Source organism: Schistocerca americana, chromosome 1 (genome assembly GCF_021461395.2).
Source record: "Schistocerca americana isolate TAMUIC-IGC-003095 chromosome 1, iqSchAmer2.1, whole genome shotgun sequence".
Classification (NCBI taxonomy): domain Eukaryota; kingdom Metazoa; phylum Arthropoda; class Insecta; order Orthoptera; family Acrididae; genus Schistocerca; species Schistocerca americana.
The window spans coordinates 733,180,186-733,203,753 of record NC_060119.1 but is presented as its reverse complement, the minus strand read 5'-3'; positions in this window follow the sequence as shown (position 1 = coordinate 733,203,753).

The following is a 23,568-nucleotide window of genomic DNA, read 5'->3' as shown; positions in this document are numbered from 1 at the left end:
GCTTCGCGACATGGGAATGAGGAAGAAGCCGAACTAAATCCGCGTGGCGCACTGACCGTCATTTTGGTAACGCCACCTAGCCAGAGTGTGGCTTCCACATGATTTTCCTTATTTGGCAATCGCTGGATTGGAACGCAATCTCCGCCACAGAAAATATGGCATACAAGCATACAAAATACGTAATGGTGTACTTTCGGGCGTACACCCGTCCATTTCATGCATAATACAGGGTGATTCAAAAAGAATACCACAACTTTAAAAATGTGTATGTAATGAAAGAAACATAATATAACCTTCTGTTATACATCATTACAAAGAGTATTTAAAAAGGTTTTTTTTTTCACTCAAAAACAAGTTCAGAGATGTTCAATATGGCCCCCTCCAGACACACGAGCAATATCAACCAGCCGGCCGAAGTGGCCGTGCGGTTAAAGGCGCTGCAGTCTGGAACCGGAAGACCGCTACGGTCGCAGGTTCGAATCCTGCCTCGGGCATGGATGCTTGTGATGTCCTTAGGTTTAACTAGTTCTAAGTTCTAGGGGACTAATGACCTCAGCAGTTGAGTCCCATAGTGCTCAGAGCCATTTGAACCAATATCAACCCGATACTCCAACTCGTTCCACACTCTCTGTAGCATATCAGGCGTAACAGTTTGGATAGCTGCTGTTATTTCTCGTTTCAAATCATCAATGGTGGCTGGGAGAGGTGGCCGAAACACCATATCCTTAACATACCCCCATAAGAAAAAATCGCAATCACGGGCTGCCTGGCGCCAGTCCATCGCCTCGGGTAGTTGACGTTCAGGTTTCATAACTAACCTTTTTCGTAGGACTCTCCATACAGTTGATTGTGGAATTTGCAGCTCTCTGCTAGCTCTGCGAGTCGATTTTCCTGGGCTGCGAACAAATGCTTGCTGGATGCGTGCTACATTTTCATCACTCGTTCTTGGCCGTCCAGAACTTTTCCCTTTGCACAAACACCCATTCTCTGTAAACTGTTTATACGAACGTTTAATACACCACCTATCAGGAGGTTTAACACCATACTTCGTTCGAAATGCACGCTGAACAACTGTCATCGAATCACTTCTGCCGTTCTCAATAACACAAAAAGCTTTCTGTTGGGCGGTCGCCATCTTAGCATCAACTGACGCTGACGCCTAGTCAACAGCACCTCAAGCGAACAAATGTACAACTAAATGAAACTTTATAGCTCCCTTAATTCGCCGACAGATAGTGCTTAGGCCGGTATTACACTATCAAATTTCTTTGTCCAATATCTTTGTCCAATATCTTTGTCAAAGATATTTGATAGTGTAATAGGGATCTTTGACAAATGTCGTCCAATATTTGATCAAATCTAGGCCGAGGCCGTATATTTGATCAAAGAAATCGCTTGTCTTCTGTTCACTGCAATGCGATATGTTACCACGCGGAGCGCTAGCATCGCTGCAGCGTTCTGTCGTCTGTAGTGTTTTTATAACCATTGCCGGTAAATACAATTCGTGTGTACCGACAACTACAGAATTAATAGAGATGTCTGAAGCTGATGAGGCGCTTTACAATGTGAGGCACCCTGAACACAAAAATAGATTAAGAAGATTGGAGACCTAACCTGACCTAACCTAACCTAACATAACCCTCTCCTGTAGCAAGGAATCGGAATGTTATAATGAGCCTGTCTTCTGAAGATGTAGCAGTTCTTAAGTGAAAATTGTGCTTTGTGATATGAGGACACACTTCATTGAGCACATACAGAAATGTATGCTCATCCATTCTTAAGTAATTGATGTACGACTTGACGTCTTCCACTGTAAGCTCACGTAACAAGTTTTGTTGAATGCTTTTATCGTGTCGTCGTAAAACCCACGGCTTCACCCAGATTAGATTAGTTTTTCGTTCCATAGATCCATGCTGAGGAGATCCTCGTGGATGTGGAACATGTCGATTTTTTTTAAGCTGAAATAAAAATACTAATAGTATGAATAAATCCAGTACATCATTTCTTTCTATTAAAAATTTCGCCAATGGAGCAGAAGGAGTTGGCCAGTAGTAAGTCTTTCAGGCTCCTTTTAAACTGATAAACTGATCTTTATTTCTGACTAAATTTTTTATGTTTCCTGGCAAATTATTGAAGATGAGTGTTCCTGAGTAGTGGACCCCTTTTTGAACTAAAGTAAGTGCTTTTAAGTCCTTGTGCAGATCATTTTTGTTCCTGGTATTGTATGTATGAACTGAGTTGTTTGTTGGAAAAAGAGATATATTATTTACGACAAATTTTATTAAGAAGTAAATATACTGAGAGGCAGTAGTTAGTATACCCAGTTCTTTGAAGAGGTTTCTGCAAGAGGTCCGTGAATTTACTCCACAAATAATACGTATTACACGCTTTTGGACCTTGAAAACTTTTGTTTGACTTCAAGATTTACTCCAAAATATTATCCCATATGACATTATGGAATTAAAGTATGTAAGCTTTTTCATTTTTATGTTGCCTATGTCTGCTAACACTCGAATTGCAAATACAGATTTGTTAAGGCGTTTCTGCAGTTCTGTGGTGTGCTCCTCCCAACTGAATTTATTATCAAGTTGTAATCCCAGGACTTTTAAGACTGTCAACCTCGTATGTATGGTTCCATTTTTTCCCCCCACTTCTTTTCCGCATGTGCACACAATGCAATTGGAGTACGTATAACTGCTGCGGTTAATAACAAGTTGTTGTCAGCCATCTTGAACTTTGACGAAAAATTTGATGACAGTGTAATACCCCTTGTAGCGCTACGTCAAAGATCTTTGTCAAATATATTGAACGGAATATTGGATCACATCTTTGATCAAATCTTTGACAAAGAAATTTGATAGTGTAATACCGGCCTTAGCTCTGCCTTTTGTCGTTGCAGAGTTTTAAATTCCTAAAGTTGTGGTATTCTTTTTGAATCACCCTGTATTTCGACGGACGTCCCAGTTGTCTTCTTCTGGTTCTGCGCACTGTGACCTTAAGCGCACTTACTGGTTGAAGCCCAAACACACTACACTGCCCACAAACTGAACTCCAATAATCGTATAATTTACTTCCTAATCTCCAATCCTGTTAAGCTGTCGCGCCTGTACCGACACACTCCACCAACCCTACACTCACTCACACTCCACATCATCTCCCAACTAAACTTCTGCCGATTCTCTCCCTGGGGCCGCGAAATCCACCCGACATTACCCATCCTACCAAACGCAACCTTTCCCCACCCCACGTCATGGCTCTCTCCTCCCACTTCATCTGTCAAAATCCCTATCTTCCTCAACGTACAGCCGTATATACACCCCAGTCTCCTGCTCCGTTTCTGTCTTCCCACGTTCCACGCCAACACTTACTGTCACCTCTACAATTACACCTTAGTGGGAGCCTCTGCTCGTACTCCCACATTACAAAAATGTATGTATATATGTGTGCGTGTCAGTAAGTTTATTCCACATCTCCTCCTAGATCACTGGAATTATTTCAGTCAAACTTAGTACACATATCACTTACTGGTAGTGTCAGACAACAATTGCTGTGGGGCCTACTTACCGTAGGGAAAGAGATCTGAAATCATAAACAATAAGATACCTGAAAAAATGCCGCATAATACATGAAGTTTTAATACATTTATTCTTTGCTATTAAGGCACTCCTACAGTCGAGTCAGCTTAAGGAAATCCCTGACCCCTGACAGCGGTTGAGACAACTTTCAATTGTGAAGAGCTAACGGCTGTAGACGAAAACAATAGCCGTCTATAGAGCTAGGAAGAGGTGTTTCCATAGGGACGTTTACAAAATCGCGTTGTAGCTCGTAGACACGAAACTAGAAATATTGTGTATAATTAAGTTCTAAGTTAAATAAACATTACAGAGAATTTTTTTTAATACTATCATTCTTAATTTGGGTACTTATAAATTTGTTCATTGTGAATATTTCTTTGTTCCATAGTTTCATAATTTGGAAGGAGTTTTCACAAATACATGGAAACGAAATTTTTTCGATGTACTACCAACTCAGATCAAAATGGCTCTGAGCACCATGGGACTTAACTCCTGAGGTTATCAGTCCCCTAGAACGTAGAACTACTTAAACCTAACTAACCAAAGGACATCACACACATCTATGCCCGAGGCAGGATTCGAACCTGCGACCGTAGCGGTCGCGCGGTTCCCGACTGTAGCGCCTAGAACCGCTCGGCCACTCTGGCCGGCCCAACGCAGATAATTTTTTGTTTTCGCTTCTATTAGAAAATTGGCAAATACAGTGACGGGTTTGTCAACTAGTACCTAATACTTCCCTCTCTTAAATATCCGTATTCTCTCTTCAGTGTACGTCCTTTAGTGAAAACACAGTTTCTAATTATGATCGTCAACTGCCTGTGTCTTATAAATATATTTTATTTATCTGTATTTTACCTTTTTGTTTCTCATTGAAAACGAAGAAAAACATCTGTTTAATTTTATTTAACTTCCACCCCCCCCCCCCTTCCCCTCAAATATTCGTCTTTTTATAAATTTTAAAAACATACGAGAAAATTCCGTCTTTTCAGTGTCCTGTTTCCGCATTTATGCATATTTCAAACCGTTTGGCTGAAGAATGGCGTATTTGTACCGCTAACAGCCCAGCCCTCGCCAATATGGGACGTATGGGATGAAATAACCACGAAGAAAAAGAAAACTGCAAGCTTAATGCCCAATGACAATTCTGCAGTCAGCAGCTGTAAACAGAGTCACCTCGGCTGCATTTATCACTTGCTGGAACTACTAAAAGCTTACGGAGTCGTTAAACAGCAGTAATAAAGCCGGACGGCTACGGTGGCGGGCGGCAGTAACAGCAGAGTGAGTGCCGGCTACACCCCGGCAGTCGCACGTGCAGAGGCCGCGGCGCCTGGCGCCACCTGTGCCGACAGTGACGTCACTGCCGAGACTGCGCCATCGACCGCGGCCGCAGTCTGGGTCAGTGGGGCAGTGGCGCCCACACGTGGCCCGTGCAGACACGTGGCGCGGAACTGAGCCGAGGGGCGGCCGTCCGAATCCGCACACACAAACTTCCCAATTGGAAAGCCTTCCTGACGTGTACTGCCGCTGGAAATGAGTATCAGTTACATTGGCCTACTTCGTATTTCATCCATGTATAGCGAACGGAAAAAAATACTGGTACACCCATATGGACGTCTGCTTATTTCTCTGTCGACATCAGGATAGTTGTTTAATTAATACACGACGTCTCCAAAAGATTATCCGGTTTCACAAGACTATATTTTATACATATAAAGACTTGGGGTAAGGTTTAACTAAACGTGCAGGGCTACGATGTTTTGTTTTTATATTCCGAATAGCCATATAGCTTCACAAAGGTATATCTTTTTCGAGGGATAGTCTTAAGGTTTTAATTATCACCTCGGAAAATAAAGTTGCGTAATTAATGATTTGTTTCTCTGGAGGTACACGTCTGCAGTCTTGTTACACATTTTATTTATTTATTTATGATAGTCCATACAGAAGTACGTGAGCATCAAATTTCATGATAATCTACTTGTTTTCCTGTCTCTTTCTTCTGTCTTGAACATGATTTAATTTTTACACGTAATCAGCGGCCTATTCTTCATGAACAAGGTTGCCATCCGTCCCGATATGTTGAGACCGTCATCGTTATTGGCCTTCTTGTCCTGACATCCGGATAATACCCAATTCTGTCCCGATTTTGCAAATTACTGCCAACTATAAAAAGTGTGGAGAAGGATAATTGAAATAAGAAATATATTAATCGACACTGCCAATTTTATTGGCATGCAAACCGAGATGAATTTGAAAAAAAAAAAAGAAATAATTAAGTTTATTTCGAAATTTGAGGACGACACAATGGCTTTCTATAACATACCATTTCATTACTTAGAGAAGTAGGCTATTTCTTTTAATAAATGCCGGCCGGGTGGCCAAGCGGTTCTAGGCGCTACAGTCTGGAACGCGCGACCGCTACGGTCGCAGGTTCGAATCCTGCCTTGGACATGGATGTGTGTGATGTCCTTAGGTTAGTTAGGTTTAAGTAGTTCTAAGTTCCAGGGGACCGATGGCCTCAGAAGTTAAGTCCCATAGCGCTCAGAGCCATTTGAACCATTTTTTAAATAAACATCAAGTATTTGATTGGATGACACTATCTGAAAACCCAGATTGAGTGATTATTGAAAACATTATTGTATACCTGAGTAAGGATGGTGTGAAGGTTTCTGGCGACAAATTTTTTCAGGAATGTATGTGTGTGAAGAGCTCTTCAGAAACTAAGTGTGACTCTGAAGAATGGAAGTCTAAACACTCCGCAGAAGAAAGGTAGATTTACTTTCTTAAGGAAACCGAGAATCCTGAACGCAAATGGCAACTGCTAAAATTATGCGAGTATTTGCTTTCTGCCGGCCGTTGTGACCGAGCGGTTCTAGGCGCTTCAGTCTGGAACCGTGCGACCGCTACAGTCGCAGATTCGAATCCTGCCTCTGGCATGGATGTGTGATGTTCTTAGGTTAGTTAGGTTTAAGTAGTTCTAAGTTCTAGGGGACTGATGACCTCAGATGTCAAGTCCCAATAGTGCCCAGAGCCATTTGAACCATTTTGTTTTCTATTTCCGGCCGGCCGGTGTGGCCGTGCGGTTCTAGGCGCTTCAGTCTGGAACCGCGTGACCGCTACGGTCGCAGGTTCGAATCCTGTCTCGGGCATGGATGTGTGTGATGTCCGTCGGTTAGTTAGATTTAATTAGTTCTAAGTTCTAGGCGACTGATGACCTCAGAAGTTAAGTCGCATAGTGCTCCGAGGCATTTTTTCTATTTCCGCACACATCACCACTGTGGAAAGAGTATTTTCGCTGATGTCGGCCCAGTGGACTGATGAAAGAATGCCAGGGATTGTGGAATCAATCTTACAGTGCCAGTTTAACAACAGGCTGACTTGCATGGAATTTTATAAATACGTAAAAGGGAAACAAGACTTGCTGAACAAGGTGAAACCTTCTAAAGATATGGCGTATCAATTACTTCTGCCGCAACAAGTTCCATGTAATTATGTTCTGAATAAAAAGTATAACTATATTAAATTGTTTACTTCATTTTACATCCACATCTCAGTGTGTCACGACGAGGTCCCAGCTAGATAGGGCAACCCTATCCATGAATACAATGCATGCATTGCATGCTCTATGAAATATATGAGTCATTAAGTCTCAAATATTCTTTTTAAGTCCTTTGTAATAGGTGAATCATAATATAATACATATTTCACAGTCCGTATTTTCTTTTCTTTGAACCGACAGCTAGTTTCCGTGTTGCACAACAGATGGTGCGCCTGCGTAAGTGCTTACTTGTAATAGTTCTTGAAACGTACAAGCAAGGCGGTATGGTAGACCATAGGTGACATCATACCAAGTTCGCGTAAAACGTGGGTAGACGCATGCAGCAGGAAGATTGCATTCAGCCCGTTTACCCTTAAGCTGTAGTGCATTCAACGTGCAGTAGTAAGTTTAGTGACGAACGAATGCATCGCGTCTGATTTTTTTGAATAAAATTTTAGCCAGCGGTTTCGCAAAGGGCGTGCTTGTAATGGCGGTGTTACAGTAAGTATTTTTAATAAACCTTTCCACTCACAGCCATTCAGTGAAAAGTTAGAACTTGTTACAAATGCTCGACCTATCCCACCCTCAGCAATTTAAAGACAGAACCAATCCAGAAATTACATACAAACATTCCTGATATTTACAACAAAAAGTTTGGGTATGCGGCAGTGAAACGTACAAATCGTTCTGTTGATCATGTACGTTGCTCGGAAAGGATAAATCAGCCTGGAACAGTAAAGGTCATGTTTATTCGGACTTTAATAATCTGCACACTGCGATTTCAACGAATGAACAATCAGAATCTCATGTCCATGCATGTGTAGTCCTGGGCACATTTGGTAAAAGTAGGACTGATTTGAAATTAGATTAACAGAAACGCTGAAGCACTCTGAAGCACAATGAAGCGATGAAACAGAATCGGGAAATACTTGACAGCAGGCACCTGATTTTTAGGAAAATAATAATGATGATTTCATGGACACGGGGAAAGGGAATACAAAGTTTCCTGTTCAAAGTGAACTTCACACTGGACTTCGAAAGTTCTATAAACTCTGCGAACAGATTTCAACCATAATGGCTACATCGCCATCAGCAGAACGATTCGTTTCCATATTGAAATGAATGAAGGCCTTACTTAGGAATGCGCAAGGGCAAAGCCATCTGTCCGCAATCTCCATCATGTCCATAGAAAAAAAATCTGTTGGTACAGATGAAAATCAGAAACTCATTTTTCGACGACGTGACTGAGGAGTTCTGCACGAAATACAGATAAAACCATGGTGACTGACCATTGTCATATATTATTAATATTAAAAGCAAGACACTTCCTAATGTTCTGAAAAACTATATTCATTTGGTCGCGAACCGGCTTTCGGCTTCTCAGGCCATCTTCAGGTGACAACATATATGCATACAACTGATAAGTTAGGAGGACGGGGCGTGAGTCGTGCTTGGGTAGCTCAGCTGGTAGAGCAATTGACCGCGAAAGGCAAAGGTCCCGAGTTCGAGTCTCGGTCCGGCACACTGTTTTAATCTGCCAGGAAGTTTCATATCAGCGTACACTCCGCTGTAGAGTGAAAATTCCATTCTAGAAACATCCCCCAGGCTGTGGCTTCGCAATATCCTTTCTTCCAGGAGTGCTGGTTCTGCTAGGTTCGCAGGAGAGCTTCTGTGAAGTTTGGAAGGTAGGAGACGAGGTACTGGCAGAATTAAAGCTGTGAGGACGGGGTGTGAGTCGTCCTTGGGTAGCTCAGTTGGTAGAGCAATTGCCCGCGAAAGGCAAAGGTCCCGAGTTCGAGTTATGAAACGTCCCCTTTGAACAATTATACAAGACTGTACTTAAACTGACATACAATATTTTTAGCGCAACGCAATCTGACTTTCAAAAATCCCTACAAAAGAATGGCCCTGACTAACATTAAACTATACCTTTCAGAAATCACTTACCTCACAAAAATCTTCATTACTCGAACTACTGCAATACAGCGAGCGCCACTACTGCCAGCTAAATAAAAGATTCAAACTACGGAAGGCACTAACTACTGATAGGGATAGTTAGCAAATGAAAGATATTAATAGAGAACAAACAATGTATTTACCTTAATAGTCATAATATATGCAGCAGTTCATGACAAATTACAAAACTCTGCCATCTCTCTCCCCACATCCACCACTGCTGGCGGCTCACCTCCAACTGCGCAACGCTACGCGCTGTTAACAGCCCAGCTGCCCAACACTACAATGGCGAGTATTACAACAATGCAAAGAAGCCACAGACTGCACACAGCACAGCCAGTGATTTTCATACAGAGGTGGCGTTACCAATAAAAAAACCTAAACAGCCTACTTACAGAGTCTCGGTCCGGCACACAGTTTTAATCTGCCAGGAAGTTTCAAGTGATAAGTTTCTTGTTGCATGCCTTACCAACATTTACTACATGCACCACTGCATATAATACTATTTTTTCTTACCTCTATTTTTTATATTACGATCACTAACATTCAGAGAGCTACCTATCGTTTTCCTATGGCAGCTCTATGCACGTCAGTCGAGGCTTCCTCTATTGTGACTGAAAGAGAGTCATAGGTTTCAGTTATTTCAAATTATCTTGCTTAATTTATTATTTTCATTGTACCTACTGCTATTACTACTCTTATAACACCCTATACTATTACTACAACAATAACTAATCACATGAAGGAAAAAAGAGAACGTCGCTAATGCTACTACTACCACCACCACCACGGAGATTTTTTAATTTAATTTAATTTTTTTCTGCAAATGCTGCTGCTGCTACTGGTACACCCTGGTACCTCCACACCACAGAACCGTAGCACGCCGGTACAGCAGTCAAAACAAAGCGGCGCAAAACACTGATAAAAGTGCAGTATCGTGCGGTAGTTGCTTTCCGGCTGCAGCGGGTGTGTCGCAGCTGCGTCAGGCAAATTCAGATAACTCCTCTAGCAGTCTGGACTGCCGAGTTAACAGCTGCGAAATGTTCGCTAGTGCACAAAACGATTTACCGCACGATACTGCGCTTCATCAGTGGGCTGCGCCGCTTTGGTTTACACATTAATGAGACCACCGCGTATGTTCGATGTCAACGTGCAATAACCGCTCACAGACGACAGGTGGCAGCACTAGCAGTGAGAGGTGCATAAAGTTTGTTGGGCAGACGTGGAAAGCAGTGCAGTTGTCCTAAGGCGGAAACGGGGCGATTAATCTGACGTCCAAAGGTGCATGTTCATGGGCTTTCAGGGCCAAGGGTGGAAGCATTTATGATACAGCTATGTTTCTAAACTATTTGCATGCCGCCGTGAATAAAGACTACTGTACGTGGAAAATGGCGCTACCCAAATAGGCAACTGCGATACGCCACGGGCCCTAGATGACGGGGGTGAATGACGGCTGCTAATAGACGTGTAGCTGTTGACCAACCGATCACCCAGATTATCCCAGGGGGCTACCAGCAGGGTGTCCTCAACGACCGTTCAGCGAACGTTGCTGCGAATGGGCCTCTGCTGCAGGATCCTGCTTCATGCACCCATTATGAGTGCTATTCACCGGCGATGAAGGCTGGAATCTGCACGTCAACATCGAAACTGGATATTACAGATCCATATCACTGACCTCAATTTGCAGTAGGATTTAGGAGCATATATTGTACTCGAACATTATGAATCACCTTGAAGAAAATGACTTATTGATACATAACCAACACGGATTCAGAAAATATCGTTCTTGTGCAAAGCAGGTAGCTCTTTATTCCCATGAAATAATGGGCGCTGTCGACAAGGGATCTGAGCTCGTTCCATATTCCTAGATTTCCAGAAGGCTTTTGATACCGTTCCTCACAAGCGACTATTAATCAAATTGCGTGCGTATGGAGTATCGTCTCAGTTGTGTGACTGGATTCGTGATTTCCTCTCAGAGAGGTCACAGTTCGTAGTGACAGACGGTAAATCATCGAGTAGAACAGAAATGATATCTGGCATTCTCCAAGGTAGTGTCAAAGGCCCTCTGCTGTTCCTGATTTCCATAAATGAACTAAGTGATAATCTGAGCAGCCCCCTTAGATTGTCCGTCCTCTGCTGGAATATTGCTGCATGGTGTGGTATTCTTACCAGGTAGGATTGACGGAGGACATCGAAAAAGTGCAAAGAAGGGCAGCTCGTTTCGTGTTATCGCGCAACAGGGGTGAGAGTGTCACTTATATTATACGCGAGTTGGGGGGGCAGTCACTGAAACAAAGGCGGTTTTCCTTGCGGTGAGATCTATTTACGAAATTTAAATCACCATCTTTCTCTTCCGAATGCGAAAATATTTTGTTGACTCGCACCTGCGTAGGGAGAAATGATCATCATAATAAAATAAGAGAAATCTGAGCTCGAACGGAAAGATTTAGGTGTTCCTTTTTCCCACGCGCCATTCGAGAGTGGAATGGTAGAGAAGTAGTATGAAAATGGTTCGATGAACCCTCTGAAAGGCACTTAAGTGTGAATTGCGGAGTAACCATGTAGATGTAGATGTAGAAGTCTATTGCGTGGCGAGATGTGCCTTTTCAGATGAATCACGATTTATGGTCAGTTGGAGAGACGGCCGTTGTCGTGTACGCCGTGAAACATCTGAGAAAGCAAACACCCTGCAACAATTGTCTGAAGGGTCCAGTCCGGAAAATTGAGCGTCATAGTCTGGGGAATGTTTTCGTGGCATTCCCTGGACGATATCGTCATTTTGGAGCGCACAGTGGATCAATACAAGTACGCATCTATGGTCTTGGACCATGTCTACCCTTAAATGCAGTTAATTTGGCGCCCCCTGAAATTGCTGCACAGGGCTGATATCCCGGTGCAAATGGTGTTCTTAGTAACCGAACATAACCATTTCCAGTCAATGATCAGTTCAGTTGGACCAGAGGACCCAGTCCATTCCATGTCAACCCAGCCCACACCATTACGGGGCCACAGTTAGCTTGCACAGGGCCTTGTTAATAATAAATGAAAAGCACCAGTTTGCTTTTGTTCTACAATATTACTTTTATTGTTAACCGGTTTTCGGCTTACGAGGCCATCTTCAGACATTTACTGAGTATTATCACCAAAGAAGTTAAATGTTAGCAGACAACATTGGAAGAGAAGTAACACATCTAGACTGAAGTAGAAACATACAGTAAGTAACATCTTTGCAATGAAAAAGTAAAAACTGAACACTGCATAAATAACTATAGAGTAGACAGGAAGACCTTTAGCACAAAATAGGAATAGCATGCCTACATGACAGTTTAAATTAATAAACAAAACTAATAAAATAAAATAAAATTAGTACTAGACAAGGCTGCATCAGGAGGTATGAAACATGGAGAGTGATACACAACCAATTAAAAGAAGAGACAGTTATCAATGTAAATACAGAATACATAAGGAACTTAAGCAATATCAATAAGATAAACAGAAATAAATAAATGCAGGAAAATGGAGGTGTTTTAGGGAACCTACAGTTTGAGAGTGTGGTGGTACTGCATTTTAACATTAACATTATAATCAAAGCAGTGGCTGTGTAACAGTTTTCATTAAATAAATGGGCAAAGTAAAATATGAACAGTATTTGGTGAGACAACTACAAGGGGTGTTAAACATGGACAGTGATACAATTACCAGTTAAAAGAAAGACTTAACTATTGAAACTACAGTCTATGTGGAAGGCAAAGACAACTTCAACAAAACAAAACAACTTAATGAATACAGGAAAATGGGAATAAGCAGGAAGAGAGAGTGTGGGAAGTAATGAACAACAAAGATGATTGAATGAAGTTTAAGAGAGGGGAAGTGTTGAGCTGTGTCTGGTCATTTAGGATGAGATCTGGACTGAGAACAAGATGTTTGTTAATTTCCAGGGCTTCTAGCAGGTTGAGTTTATGGCCTATGTTTGCTAAGTGAAGTACATGGGACACTGGCTGGTAGTTGTGACCCTCACTCAGTACATGCTCAGCAAATGCAGAGTCTGAATTCTGCAACCTCCAGCTGCGTTCATGTTCAGCCAGCCTGATTGATGTGTCTCTGCCTGACTGACCAATGTAAAATCTGTCACAATCAGAACAGATGATTTTGTATACCACACTGTTGGCTAATAACTGGATCTTGTCTTTGCTATTAAAAACGCACTGGGCTGTCGTGTTCCTGACGTAGTAGGAAAGCCTATACTTGTAGGATTTCAATGCTTTGGCTACAATCTGTGATACCTGACCTAGAAATGGTAGTGTGCACCATTTCTTTCAGATAGTGGATGGGGAAGCAGGTGGGGCATAGAGGAGGGGTATAATTTTACGTTTTTGTTTCCTGTGCTAGATGTGGTCAATTAGAACTGGATTGTAGCCATTGGCTGTGGCAATAAATTTTATTGTATCTAACTCTGCTTTAAAATAACTTGGGTCTATAATTTCGTGGAGTCTACGCCATACTCGAACCCTACCATCAGCCATTAACAACTGAAACTGGGACTCATGTGACCAGGCCACGGTTTTCAAGTCCTCTAGGGTCCAACCGATACCATTGTCTCTGTTAACAGTCGCCATCGTGGACAATGTATTAGTTGTGTTCCTGAAAAAGTCTTCCAGCCACACACACACACATACGTGAATGTAAATTGTATGCTCGGACCTTCGTCAACAGTCTGCAGTGGAGCAACGTGCCAAACACTTTCCGGAAGTCCTGCAATATGGAATCTGCCATCTGTCCATGGTTCGCGGGATATCAAGTGAAAAAAAGGGGAAGATGAATTTCATACGAGCGATGATTTCTAAAATCGTGGTGATCTGTGGACAGCTTTTCTGTCTCAAGGAAACTGATTACATTCGAACTCAGAACGAGTTCAACAATTCCGCAGCAAACCGATGTTAAGGATATAGGTCTGTAATTGTACGGCTCCGTTCTTGAGCCTTTCTTATGTACGGGAGTCAGCTACGGTTTTTTCCAGTTGCTTGGAACTTTGTGCTGGGCGAGAGACTAGCGATAAATGGGACCTACGTGAGGGTCAGTTCCGTAAAACCGAACTGGGATTCCATCTGGACCTAGCGACTTATTTTCAACTCTTCCACTCGCTTCTCTGCGCCAGGAATGCCCGTTTCAATGTCCTCCATGCGAGAATCTCTACGACAGTCAAACGACGGTATGTTTGTACGATCCTGCGGCGTTAACGATTTCTTAGACGTGAAATTTAAAATTTAGCTCTGCTTTTGTTGCCTTCTATTGCCACCCCAAACTTGTCTATGAGAGACTGGATAGAAGCCTTCGATCCGCTTACTGATTTATATGCGACCAGAATATTCTCGGTTTCTCGGCGAGATCTGTAGTTAAGGTATGACGGTGGAAGTTACGTGCTTCGTGCACCGATCTTACGGACGCTCGAGTTTCTATTAACTCTTGCCTGTCAACATTTGCACGTTTGTTTTGCACCGAGAGTGCAACAATCTATGTTTCCTCAGAATTTTGTTATTAAATTACATATGGCCTTTCCATCCTTAATCCATTTACTTGGCACAAACGACTCCAGGGCGCGATTTACAATCAGTTTAAATAGGACTCGCCGATAGCCGGCTCGAATCCAGGCTGTGGGGCAGCGGGTAAAAATTTTATATTGCTGTTGTTAGTTTATGTAGTTCACAGTCTTTCTCACGAGAGCCTGGCAACTATTTTTGTGATCAGCCAGAAAGGGATGGGGAACATACTGACTACAGTTTTCAGTCTGCACGTCCACATTCTTGTCCAGCCCACTGAAAGAAATGTTTGTAATCCCTTTCTGCTTAGCGGGATCAGGACTATGATTATAAATGAAGGTATAGAGTTCCAGTTCATACACATATTTAGTAAAGTATCTCACGCACAACAATGTGAAAGTCACTATGTTCAATTGACAGTAAATCTTTCTATCCTAAACAGCACTATTATCAGTTCAGAGGTGACCTCTACGGTACGTTCCTACCAAATTGTCTTTCACCCTGACTACTAATACTCAAATAAATGTTCAAAATAAATGCTCGCCGCAAAAGTGGAAATAACAGTCACCACTTGCCACGCGGATTTGTAATTCACGGACAGCACACTAACAGAAACTTTAGCACAAATCTAAGCGATCCATGACCTGCATTCAGGTAAGTTGGTTGAAATCGCGAGTTCACAATCAGTTATTACAGAAAATACGCGTTTTGTCACAGTCCGTATCTAACGTCATCCGAGGCAGAGCGCAATCCGGCGTTTGACAGACGCGGATGTTACCGTGGCTGAGTGCGAAGTGAACCTTACTGCTGTTTTTTTTTTTCCTTTATTGTATTTCAGTTCCCCACCGGGGCGGGCTGGCAGCAGCATATGTGGTGCTCTTCAGCCGAAAGACATAGAAAAAACAATAGAAGACATTCAAAAATAACAAAGGAGAAAACATGGTGAACATAGATATAATAAAGGGGGAACATCATGGAAGACAATAGACAAAAAAGAGGCGACTGTAAAATGGAGATAAAAACCGTAAAAAAGTAGCATACACAAAAAACCACACACTGGGACAATTAAAAGAACACAAGGTGCAGTATGACTGGAGCATAAAAGTCTCGACGGATGGCGTAGTACATAACAAACACTGACAGTAACACAAGGTACAAGGCCAGCACACAGTTAAAATCACACCTCTCGATGCACAGGAGAAACAGCACTAAACACAACACTGACATGGCACACTGACGATGATCAAAACGGAGGATCTGCCAGATGCAAGGAGATGAGGGAGAAGGGAAGAAGGGAGGGAGGGGAAGAGAGGGGGGGGGTGGGAGATGGGTGGGCGCGTGCTGAAGAGGGCCAGGTAGGGAGGGATGCGGGAGGGAAAGAGGAATGGATGGGGTTCAGGGTCTTGGGGGGGGGGGAGGAGAAAAATCCGCTCTGGGAGAAGGAGGGGAGAGGAAAAAGGGGGCCCTGGGGAGGGGGGGAACAAGGCCAGGTTATAGTTGGAAGGAAGGGTATATGTCACGGCAAAGTTCATCATCCAGGAGGGGGAGGCGCTGGAAATTGCCCTGATGAAGGAGATGGAGGGTGTGGAGGTGGAGAGAGGGAGGGATACAGCGATAGAGGGGCGGCAACAGGTGGGGGATGGAGAGGAAGGAGGAAACCAGGGGGGGGGGGGGGATCAAGCCTGCAGACAATGTAAAGGATGCAGAGATGTTGGAGGAACAGGAGGAGGTGGGGGAAGGGGATGAGTTCATACAGGAGCAGTGTGGGGGAAGAAAGGCAGATAAGGAAGGCAAGGCGGAGCGCATGGCGTTCGAGGATTTGGAGGGCCTTGTAAAAGCAGGTTGGTGCCGAGATCCAGGCAACGCTGGCATAACAGAGGATAGGATGGATAAGGGATTTGTAGGTGTGGAGGATGGTGGAAGGATGCAATCCCCATGTCCTGCCAGACAGGAGTTTCAGGAGGTGGAGGCGGGAATGGGCTTTCTTCTGGATGGTCTGGAGGTGAGGGGTCCAGGTGAGGTGATGGTCGAGGGTGAGGCCAAGGTGAGCTGGATGGGATGACCATAAAGGGTGAGATAGAAATCATGGAAGGAGCAAGTGGTGCAGCCTATGATGATTGCCTGGGTTTTGGAGGGGTTGAGATGGAGGAACCACTGGTTACACCAAGTGGTGAACTGGTCAAGGTGGGTTTGGAGGGTGCATTGGGACCATTGAAGGGTAGGATAGAGATCCAGGAAGGCGGTGTCATCAGCATACTGGAGAAGGTGGACAGGTGGGGGTGGCTTCGGCATATCAGCCGTATACAAGAGATAAAGGCGAAGGAAGAGGACAAAGCCCTGGGGGACACCAGCAATGGGATAGAAGATAAGGGAGTTGGTTTTGTGGTGGGTGACATAGGAAGGACGGTGCGAGAGGAAGGAAGCGCCAGATGGACAAAATTGATAGGCAGGGCATAGGTTTGGAGTTTAAAGAGGAGACCAGGATGCCATACATGGTCATAGGCATTTTGGACGTCGAGGGAAACAAAAATGGCAGGGTGACAGGAGTTGAGCTGGAGGGAGAGAAGTTGAACGAGGTTAAGGAGTTGGTCTTCAGCAGAGAAGGAGGGTCGAAAGCCACACTGGGTAAGGGGGAGGAGGTGGTGTTGGTTAAGGTGCTGATGGATACGGCAGGAGAGGATGGATTTGAAGATCTTACTGAAGACGGAGATGAGGCAGATGGGACGACAGGAAGAGGCGACAGAAGGGGGTTTGTTGGGTTTGAGAAATAAGAGGACGCGGGAAGTCTTCCACAGGTCAGGATAGAAGCCAGTTGAGAGGATGACGTTATAGATATGGGCGAGGACAGTCAGGAAGGAATAGGGGCTTTCTCTAAGGTGGCGGTAGATGACACAGTCGTGACCAGGGGCCTTGTTGCGTTTGGACCAGAGGATAAGTGTAATGTCTCCCTTACTCCTGCTTCTCTATTTGTATTTGTGTATATGCAGCAGCGGACGACCAAGGGAACACCAGCTGTCATCTGCCCTATACACATGGCAGCAGTCCCTGAACGGCCGCTTTCTCGGACACATAATCTTTAATAACAACGTTATGAATTAATTTAGAACCTCCTTAATTTTTACCTGCATTCTGGTAAGTTGGTTGAAATTACAGAAAAAGTTTCAGTTCGCTTGAATAAAATCTTTGCCTTCTAGAATTTGTAGAGTGGAACTGACGGTAGATCGTTACCTTTGAACTATAACTTTAAAAGTTGGTTGTTATTAATATTTCGGTCCTAAAATTTGTTATAGCTCTATTATTTAATAAGTTTTCTGATGTGTTGTAACTAAAACTTTCTAGCATTAAAATGGCAGGTACTTAATCTATTACAAATGGGTATGTTTTAGTTACAAATTTGGTTTTCATTAAATTACTCGAAAACTAATAGAGGTAGCTTGACGTGGTCTCTTGGTTATTATTTTTAGGTTGAACTGAAGTATCATACAAATTTATACATTTCTAAGTCTAATATTTAACCCCTTCAATTTCCCTTAAAACGTGGCTTCTGACTGTAATTTTTATTCTATCCAGCTGAAACATGCACCATTTATATTTGACATGCATTGGCAAAATATGACCAAATTCTGACTTTCTATCTTTATTATTTAGCGCCACTTATTTTTTTCTTAAAAGTGTATTTTTATGAAACCTATTGATTTAATTACTTTAAGACTTGACATTTAAAACGTTATAACATTGAAGTATATGTTGACAAAGTCTGAATAAGAAATTTTGACTTTTAATCTCATATTTAACTATGGTGCACTACCTGTGCGCTACGCACAGACGCGTTAAGGTGACGTGGTGCTACTAGCAATGGAAATGCCGTGTGGCTAGGGCCTCCCGTCGGGTAGACCGTTCGCCTGGTGCAAGTCTTTCGAGTTGACGCCACTTCGACGACTTGCTTGTCGATGGGGATGGAATGATGATGATAAGGACAACACAACATCCAGTCCCTGAGCGAAGGAAATCTCCGACTCAGCCGGGAATCGAACCCTGGCCGTCTGGTATGACATTCCGTCGCGCTGACCACTCAGCTACCAGGGGCGGACGCTACTAACAGTGAGCTGGGGTAAGTCCCGGCACACTCGCTCGCCTCTGTATCTCACAAACGTTACAGCGCATGTTTCGCTTCAAGGTGTTGGCATAAATTTGTATTTGGGGATGATGACGTACATTTCCCATCATTCCAAGATACATTTCAAGTTTCTCAACAGTAACTTCAGCTATGCTTTTCTGGCCATTAGTCCATATGACCTTTTTTTGCTCCGTATGTGATAACGCTAGGGACTCGTCCGTCAGATGGAACATTCAGCAAATTACCAGATCGCGAGAGGAGTATGTTACATTCTGATAACCTCTCTTAATGATCATCAATAACAAATACGACACTCCAAATGAAATCGGGATCTCAAGCTCAGTGGATGAAAAGACCTAACAGAAAGTAACACATCGTCGGTCCTTGACGACAGTTGAATGGGTTGTACAAGATTCTGTGTACAGGATACTTCGGTGTCCATTGTATCCTACCTCCACACTAGCAGTTCGTCCAGCGCCTACAGAGAGCTCTCAGTGGCAGGTGACTAATACAGCTGAGGGTTCATGTTCATTATTATGAAGTTCATTTTGAAACAAAATTGTACTAAAAGACATAACTACAAGTGAAAAAAATTGGCCTAAATAACATCAGTATCATAAGTATTTGGCTGAGAACCACACCCATGTGTAAAGCGTATACATAAAGATCATTGTTCTCTCTTTCTTTGGAGAAACCATATCGATAACTTTTTCATTGATTCAGGTACACTTTGAATAATGTCCGATTGTATGGTGAGTGCTGTTAAAACACTTACCTAGTATCGATCACTGTGCTTCTTAAAAATGTCTTACACCTCATAACCGTTGAGAAACATCTCTCAATCTGAACGATATTCAGAGGTATCATGGAGCTAACTGACAATAATTTGCATGTTTCTAAAACACCGTTTCAAGGTCAATTCAGTTACGAAGCGAAGAAGACGCGTAGGTTTGTTCTCGATTCACAAGTCTTGCCGCCTGTTGATAACACCTGCTTCATTTTCTTTCTCTGTGATTAGATATGCTTCTATTGAGTATGCCATCTGGTGAATAGTGAACTGTTTTTCATATTTCGAAAAGTTCTGAGAGTCAGCGACATAAAGGGATGTAGTAGAGTTGAAATTTACAAATGAATACCTTTCCTTTATTATGCTCCTTATTACTTGTCTTGTTTAGTTACATTTATACAAGGCGATTTTGTCAACTGGAGGAAAACTGCAGAAAATGATTCGTGACAGGATGAGCAAAAGAGGTCATGCGGATGTATGACCGGAAATATGTTCCAGTGAAGGCAGAACCACTTGAAGGCGGAGGGAAAGATCTTTGACAGTGTAAATTTGAATGAATGAAAGCACTCACGAGAAAACACCAGGAAAATGGGAACATTCTCTCTGTACCAATGTTTTAACTCCACACGCAAGAGCGCAATGGTCTGCAGCACCACTATGTACAGGCACACTACTCTTCGTACCACCAGAGGCACATCTCCCAGCAGAGTAGGCAGGACCACGCACAGAACGTGCAGCTATGCCCGCCCATGAGGCGTTGTTGTTGTTGTTGTTGTTGTCTTCAGTCCTGAGACTGGTTTGATGCAGCTCTCCATGCTACTCTATCCTGTGCAAGCTTCTTACACTCCCAGTTCTTACTGCAACCTACATCCTTCTGAATCTGCTTAGTGTATTCATCTCTTGATCTCCCTCTACGATTTTTACCCTCCACGATGCCCTCCAATGCCAAATTTGTGATCCCCTGATGCCTCAGAACATGTCCTACCAACCGATCCCGTCTTCTGGTCAAGTTGTGCCACAAACTTCCCTTCTCCCCAATCCTATTCAATACTTCCTCATTAGTTGTGTGATCTACCCATCTAATCTTCAGCATTCTTCTGTAGCACCACATTTCGAAAGCTTCTATTCTCTTCTTGTCCAAACTATTTATCGACCATGTTTCACTTCCACACATGGCTACACTCCATACAAATACTTTCAGAAACGACTTCCTCACACTTAAATCTATACTCGATGTTAACAAATTTCTCTTCTTCAGAAGCGCTTTCCTTGCCATTGCCAGTCTACATTTCATATCGTCTCTACTTCGACCATGATCAGTTATTTTGCTCCCCAAATAGCAAAACTCCTTTACTACTTTGAGTGTCTCATTTTCTAATCTAATTCCCGCAGCATCACCCGATTTAATTCTACTACATTCCATTATTCTCGTTTTGCATTTGTTGATGTTCATCTTATATTCTCCTTTCAAGACACTGTCCATTCCGTTCAACAGCTCTTCCAAGTCCTTTGCTGTCTCTGACAGAATTACAATGTCATCGGCGAACCTCAACGTTTTTATTTCTTCTCCATGGATTTTAATACCAACTCCGAATTTTACTTTTGTTTCCTTTACTGCTTGCTCAATATACAGATTGAATAACATCGGGGACAGGCTACAACCCTGTTTCACTCCCTTCCCAACCGCTGCTTCCCTTTCATGCCCCTCGACTCTTATAACTGCCATCTGGTTTCTGTACAAATTGTAAATAGCTTTTCGCTCCCTGTATTTTACCCCTGCCACCTTTAGAATTTGAAAGAGAGTATTCCATTCAACATTGTCAAAAGCTTTCTCTAAGTCTACAAATGCCAGAAATGTAGGTTTGCCTTTCCTTAATCTAGCTTCTAAGATAGGTCGTAGGGTCAGTATTGCCTCACGTGTTCCAACCTTTCTACGGAATCCAAACTGATCTTCGCCGAGGTCTGCTTCTACCAGTTTTCCCATTCATCTGTAAAGAATTCGCGTTAGTATTTTGCAGCTTTGACTTATTAAACTGATAGTTCGGTAATTTTAACATCTGTCAACACCTGCTTTCTTTGGGATTGGAATTATTATATTCTTCTTGAAGTCTGAGGGTATTTCGCCTGTCTAATACATCTTGCTCACCAGATGCTAGACTTTTGTCAGGACTGGCTCTCCCAAGGCCGTTAGTAGTTCTAATGGAATTTTGTCTACTACCGGGGCATTGTTTCGACTAAGGTCTTTCAGTGCTCTGTCAAACTCTTCACGCAGTATCATATCTCCCATTTCATCTTCATCTACATCCTCTTCCATTTCCATAATATTGTCCTCAAGTATATCGCCCTTGTATAGACCCTCTATATACTCGTTCCACCTTTCTTTTTTCCCTTCTTTGCTAAGAACTGGGTTTCCATCTGAGCTCTTGATATTCATACAGGTGGCTCTCTTTTCTCCAAAGGTCTCTGTAATTTTCCTGTAGGCAGTATCTGTCTTGCCCCTAGTGAGATAAGCCTCTACATCCTTACATTTGTCCTCTAACCATCCCTGCTTAGCCATTTTGCACTTCCTGTTGATCTCATTTTTGAGACGTTTGTATTCCTTTTTGCCTGCTTCATTTACTGCATTTTTATATTTCCTCCTCTTATCAATTAAATTCAATATTTCCTCTGTTACCCAAGGATTTCTACTAATCCTCGTCTTTTTGCCTACTTGATCCTCTGCTGCCTTCACTACTTCATCTCTCAAAGCTACCCATTCTTCTTCTACTGTATTTCTTTCCCCATGCCTATCAATTGTTCCCTTATGCTCTCCCTGAAACTCTGTACACCCTCTGGTTTAGTCAGTTTATCCAGGTCCCATCTCCTTAAATTCCCACCGTTTTTGCAGTTTCTTTAGTTTTAATCTACAGTTCATAACCAACAGATTGTGGTCAGAGTCTACATCTGCCCCTGCAAATGTCTTACAATTTAAAACCTGGTTCCTAAATCTCTGTCTTACCATTATATAATCTATCTGATACCTTCTAGTATCTCCAGGATTCTTCCATGTATACAACCTTCTTTTATGATTCTTGAACCAAGCGTTAGCTATGATTAAGTTATGCTCTGTGCAAAATTCTACCAGACGGCTTCCTCTTTCATTTCTCTCCCCCAATCCATATTCACCCACTATGTTTCCTTCTCTCCCTTTTCCTACTGTCGAATTCCAGTCACCCATGACTATTAAATGTTCGTCTCCCTTCACTACCTGAATAATTTCTTGTATCTCATCATACATTTCATCAATTTCTTCATCATCTGCAGAGCCAGTTGGCATATAAACTTGTACTACTGTAGTAGGCATGGGCTTCGTGTCTATCTTGGCCACAATAATGCGTTCACTATGCTGTTGGTACTAGCTTACCCGCACTCCTATTTTTTTATTCATTATTAAACCTGCTCCTGCATTACCTCTATTTGATTTTGTATTTATAACCCTGTATTCACCTGACCAAAAGTCTTGTTCCTCCTGCCACCGAACTTCACTAATTCCCACTATATCTAACTTCAACCTATCCATTTCCCTTTTTAAATTTTCTAACCTACCTGCCCGATTAAGGGATCTGACATTCCACGCTCCGATCCGTAGAACGCCTGTTTTCTTTCTCCTGATAACGACGTCCTCTTGAGTAGTCCCCGCCCGGAGATCCGAATGGGGGACTATTTTACCTCCGGAATATTCTACCCAAGAGGACGCCATCATCATTTAACCATACAGTAAAGCTGCATGCCCTCGGGAAAAATTACGGCTGTAGTTTCCCCTTGCTTTCAGCCGTTCGCAGTACCAGCACAGCAAGGCCATTTTGGTTAGTGTTGCAAGGCCAGATCAGTCAATCATCCAGACTGTTGCTCCTGCAACTACTGAAAAGGCTGCTGCCCCTCTTCAGGAACCATACGTTTGTCTGGCCTCTCAACAGATATCCCTCCGTTGTGGTTGCACCTACGGTACGGTTATCTGTATCGCTGAGGCACGCAAGCCTCCCCACCAACGGCAAGGTCCATGGTTCATGGGGGGGCTTGAC